We start from the raw sequence: 6,310 nt of genomic DNA, 5'->3' as shown, positions 1-6,310 counted from the left end.
GCGACAGGGCGACGCTCGATCCGCGGAAGCGCTTCGCGGAGGCGGTTCCTCGTAGCGTTTCGCAAATTCCATTTTACGCCCCATCGCTCTGCACGCGGTCGGTCGGGAATTTTCGCGCGGCGGCCCGCGATGAGGCGCGAGCAGTCTCTCTTCGCTGGCGGCCCCAACAACGATTCGTCTATCTATAGCGCCTCATTTGTATCGAAACGATGTTTTGGTTCGTGTGTATTTCGTTAGCGGACGTTAGCATTTCGTCGTCGTCGTCGTCGTCGTCGTCGTCCGTGCTCTGGCATATTCAGATTCATTTCCAACGCGAGCCACTGAAGTCTCGCAATTGAAATCTCGAATTGTGGTTATTAAATTCGCCGAAGCTATCCACCACGCTATTCTACATTCGGCGCGCGTTTTACGTTCATAAAAATGAACCATGCTCGTCGAATGGAGTGAACACAATCCTGATATCTGCGCGAATGTGTTCCTTCTCTCTCTCTCTCTCTTTCTCTCTGCGTCTCCCTTTTTTTTATTACACGACGTATACCAAGCTATACATAGACATTCGCCCCGGATTGTAGCCGCGAATTATAGATCGTCGAAAATAGGCTTAACCCTCCGGGATCGCGGACGCGGTGCGGTTGAATGCCATCCGAAATTTTTCTATATCGGTCGCAGGTATAATATTGATTATTTATGATCCACGCTATCCCCTTTAAGGTGGTTCATCCTTGTCCCCGTCCGCGCGCCGTACCGCCCCGCGTTACCACCACTTCCACCAGGCTCCGTCCGTCCCAGTCTACTCACCTACCCCTCTTCGCGCTCTGCCTCTCTCGCTCTCCCTTCCTCTCTCTTGTTCCCACTCGTTCTCTCTTTCGCTCCTTCCCGTTCCTCGTCGTCTTCCTTTCATCCCATCTTCTTGCTCACGCGCTCTCTCACTCGCTCGCTCGCTCGCACACCCATGCCTGCGCACTCACACATACATACACACACAAACAACACACACACACACATAACTCGACATATACATGCGTGACACAACACACACATACACATACGTAATATACAGCATGCACACACGTTCACTCTCGTATTATCCCCCTACTGGCTCTCTATTCCTGCGTGTAACGACTCAATGGCGCTGCCACACCCTTGCGCCATCCAGTAATCAGTGCTATTGTTTTATAGTTCCTCTTCTGCTATTGCTTCTCGATACTAGGAAAGGCGACCCATCGATCCCTCGGCGTTCGGGAACGCCGCGTCGCGCCGTTCGGCTTCGCCTCGCCTCGCCTCGCCTCGCCTCGTCGTGCCGCGCCGTGCCGCGCCTCGCGCCGATCCAAAGCTAGCAACGACGAACGGCGCGTCGGCCGAGTCGAGTCGAGCCGAAGCGAGTAGAGTGAAGAAGAAGCGGTACATCGCCATGCGTCGAGAACGAAAGAGAGAGAGAGAGAAAGAGAGGAGGATGAGGGAGGAAGAGAGAGAGAAAGAGAGAGAGAGAGAGAGAGACTAGAACTTAAAAGAGAGTTCAGATATATTTTCCCTAACAAAAATATCGTGACGCGAATAGTTCTCAACTTTTTCGACGGGTTTGAGAAAGCAGGGACTCGGACGAATTGATACAGACACGGAGTCGAATAACGAGACTTTGCTATTCTCCTTGGTGAATTCTAAGACTAAACTTTAAGGGGCGATCGCGGTCGGACTGGTCAGAAATGATCGAGATGTTTCACGCGACAGCTTTCGTGAAACGGCGCCGCGCGTAAGAGAGAAAGAGACAGATTTCACCTGAATGCGAAATCGCGTCGGGCCCGTCCATTCGTCTATCGCTGAGCCTACGTGGAAACACGTATGCAAATTCCAAAACGATGATGCTGCGAGCGAGGAGACCCCAGGCACGTCTGTGCCGTCGGTGGAGTCGCGGCTCGTCGCTCAATTGCGCGCAAACATATTGGAACTGAGCGTTTTTCGCCAGGCGGAGATGACTCGCGCGAGGAATGCCGGGATGTAATGCGCCGACAGCAACGAGCTGTTCGCGCCGTATCGTGCGAGATTATCGAAAGAAAATATCACGCGTGACACACATATTTCGGACAATCGGGAGATACGGGTATCACAACACGGCGCCGTGTACTATTAACTACTCCACGTTGCAGATAATCGCGCCAACGCGGGGGACGCGGAACGCTCGCGTCCCCGCCGAGAGGTGTTCTGCGTCGTGCTGTGTCGCGTTTAGTCGGCGACGTGAATTATCTCGGAAAGTATCGGCCGCGCCGATATAATTACAGTCTCCGTCGCGCGTCGTGCTACGTCGAATGATCGAGAGACAAAAAAAAAGATCATATCGACTGATTCGATATGTGCCACTCTACGTTCGAGCGTGGTCGCCGCGAGAGAAATCTGCAAAGCCACGGCGTGTGTTTCCTCCTCGAATTATCGCCCACGATGTAAATTCGTCGGGGAGAGCGCCGGCTCTCCTGTGCTCCCTTGCATCGCGAGAGTTGTTCCTACGACGAGACCAGCGGAACGCCGTCTCGACCGATTCGTGATAATGACGTCGGGTCGTTTCGGACCGGACGGACGGTAACGTTGGAGGAGGCGCTCTCACCCGGCAGCATTGTCCGCCACGGGAAAAAGCCTCCTATGCACCGTGAGGTCTTCCCTGCGATTCTTTGCGACGGTGCCGAACAAAAGCGTCTCGCGCGACGAGAGGCAACGAGGAGCGACGGTCTCGAAATGACGAAACATGGGAAATGACCCGCTGCGTTATTTGTTGCCGGGATTCGCACACCCGCGGTGCCCCCACGGCTCTCCCCCGCGTGCGGCAGTCCCCCCTCGCTTCCTTTCATCATCCGTGCGAGCGCGTCTATATTCGACCGATGCGCGCGAAGGCGATTTCGCGCGCGGCGAGAATTACGCCCTGCGACACGTCGCGGCCGTTACGTAACGTCAATTTAGCTTACACGCGTATATATTCATATAGGCAACGAAAAACCGCGGTGAGGTTAGTTATCTGGCGTCCCGCGCGCCCTGGACGGAAGCGCACACGCACGCAACATGTGTACGGGCGTGGTGCGTCACAGAAAAGTCGCCGGCCTCGCGTGGCGGAAAAGTTACAACGTTATATACATACATATATATAATAAATTTTAAATCGTGTCGTGCTGCGCGCACGTGCGCGTATGCTAAGATAAAAAAAAACGATAAATATTTATTCGGTGAGAACAGTAACACATTTGCGTATATTAATGTAAGAATCTTTCATATGAGTAAATGTACATTTTCTTGAAACTTGATGAGAAAACCTTGGTTTTTCATGAAAAAAACAATTGTTTATTCTGTTTGAATTAAAGAATATAGATTTAAGTAAATATGTTAGTATCCTTCAAAGAGAAGTATTTACTACTTTTCACGAAATTAGATAACATGAAAAACAAAATTACAGTTTCGCCTTTTTTCTATTTTCCTAATATAAAAAAGGAGAAATAAAAAATTAGAAGAAACTTCCGACAGTTCGTAGAAAAAGTTAAGAAGAATATTTTCGTTAAAATTTCATCCACACACATAAAAATATTAAAAATTTGTTAAGTTATCGTGCGGACAGAAAAAAATGTTTTGAAAAAAACGCGTTTAAAATTTTGAAATAGAAATTTGTCAATATAACTTTTATAAATCGAATTTACGATTACTCGCTTATTTCAGAACCATAAGAGATACCCTCCTGAGCTTCGTTTGCCATGTGCAGCTTTGATTTGGTCTGCCTATGAGCAATTCTTGCTTCTTTGGTCTCTCGCTACTTGTCTTGATCTTAGCATGTATCAAGTCTTTTTGCGTCCTCTTGTTGACAATAATCGTTTCGTTCTATTTATATGCCCAACACATTCAAATATTCAAAGATATATATCGATTCCGTCATTATAAGTACTCGCAACTACATGTATTACAGTAATTTCGATTATTCCTTATTATAAGGCTATCAAAAGTCGATTTTAGGGCGGTTTTCCATATTCTCTCATTATAATTTTTATTATTATTCTTCTTTACTTAGTGCTTTGTATACTGGTTTAATGGTTGTCCAGTAACGCAGGTTTATGTTCGTGATTCTTGAGAGTTCCTGCAGCCTTCGCTTGCTGCCATGTGCACCAACTGTCGACTCCGTTCGGGCAATACATATGTTGTGACTTTGCGACGGTGTCCACATTTTTCAGTGAATCACAATTCTTTCCAATCGCCAAACTGTAATATATAGTTAATTCATCAATTAACGATGCTGTTAATTTTCCTTTACCTTTTTGTTAATTTTCCTGCGACATTGACTTAAGTGACTTTTGCTACTTCTTTGCATGTTTCTTTAATGTTGCGAAGTCACATATGCGTTTATCGTGCGTTTTTGTATACCTTCTACGCATTCTAATTACTTCGGTATTATATTATCATATATAGAAGCTTTAACAATTGCTGAAAAAAGTTTTTAAATCGCTATCTCCAATGTACTACAGCATTGCACAATTGAAGTGGTCTTTGAAAGATTTGAACAATGGCATCGGAATCCATTTTTCCTGCGCTTCCAATGTGATTCGCTGAGCATTGTCTCTCGTGATTTTCCAGCCATTCTTCATATTTCGTAGAATCTTTCTCTTTTTCGTGAATCTCGCATTCTTTACAATAGGAACTTTTTACAACAAGATCCATAACCTTTTCCGTAAACCATTCGATGACAGTTGCAACGCCAAAGAGCGAAGAAAATCCTCGATTCAACTACATCCCATCTTCAGATTTTTAGAACCGTCTGGCATACTCGGATGGTGCAGCTTCGTTAATTAGTTGTATTTTAGTATATATATTTTTCACGATCGTGTCGAACGATTTCTGCACGATATACTTGTGTAAATTCATTGCACTGCGAAAAAAATTCATTCCTCGTAATTCCTTATTAAGAGCATATATTGCAAAAGCAAATAGTCTGTTAATTTCATATAAATTTTCTATGATTGAAATGATAAATACACATTATTAATATCATTGCCGCATATAGAATATTTAACGTTCAAGCTGAGTCTGCGAACGCTCGATTGCAAAAATGTAACTTTGCCCCCATATTGTTTACAAACTACACAGTCTGAAATTGCTGAAAAAATGATGGCGAATTGTAGAATGCGATATGAAAAGTTAGAATCAAACAAAATGTTCTTTTTTCATGCAATTTCTTCGCAAACACGGTCGTATATACTTCATTTGTCTCCACACTTGTTTATTTATTACTTCGTTTTTCTTTCTTAGGCCGTATATGTCGCATTTCACACTTTAAGATCGATCGACCGACGTTTCATTTTTTTCTACGTTAAATTGCATGGGTTCTCAGTTGGTGCATGCACTGCTCGAGAAGCCGCAAATTACTAGATTATCGTTCTACGACTTAACACGGATTTATCATGGAGTTACTTTATTTTAGCCTACCTAAAAGGGACGAGACCTAAATAAGTCAAAATAATACGGTATGACTGAAAACTTTATATTACATTCCATAGTCGGTCGACAGCAGGTCGCAACAGGCAGCTAGTGTCCTTTGTCTCGAGCCCGGTGCGTGCGGAGCATGTGAGTCGCGCGCTCTCTCACATTTTTCTCTGTATCTTCGTCAATTTTGTGAATATTTTAATGCGCTCCAATCCACTGATCTTTGAAGCTACGTAGAATTTAATAAGCCAATAAAAAATCGACTTTTTCGGCTCGACAAAGGTAAACCCCTCAACCTTCCGTCTCATATGCGCTATTTATATTCTAGGGAAACATTGGAGGAATCTATACTGCTACATTATTTACTTCGTGTTTCTTAACAAGCGGGCTAAATTCTATTGACAGTTTGTCTACGGTATATTAGGTAACATAATGATAATACTGAAAAGAGTTTCTTATATAAAACGAAAAGTACAAACAGCAACATCCTCTCCGCGTGTGAATAATTGCAAGGCGAAAATCCGTCTGTCGCTATCTCGCTTCAGTCTGTAGTTTGACCAGAGTGCGTGACGTTGAACATGGTGGAGTTAAAATTAACATTACAAACGGTCGAGAAGATGCGCAAAGTTTTATCTTGACATTCGATGTTCGGCGAACACACATTGCCTCGCGCAGCGAGAACTTTGCGTATAATGTACGTATAATATTACACATGAGCATTTTCAACTGCGTTATCGTTAACAACCGTATCTCGTGGTTAACTCATTTTAGTCTATTTCAATCAAAATGCACACACACACACACACACACACACACACACACACACACACACACACACACACACACACACACACACACACACACACAC

This window comes from Odontomachus brunneus, unplaced genomic scaffold, assembly GCF_010583005.1.
Source record: "Odontomachus brunneus isolate Ranch 3 - 2012 unplaced genomic scaffold, Obru_v1 Obru_scaffold_259, whole genome shotgun sequence".
Taxonomy (NCBI): Eukaryota; Metazoa; Arthropoda; class Insecta; order Hymenoptera; family Formicidae; genus Odontomachus; species Odontomachus brunneus.
Note: the sequence above shows the minus strand (reverse complement) of the source record.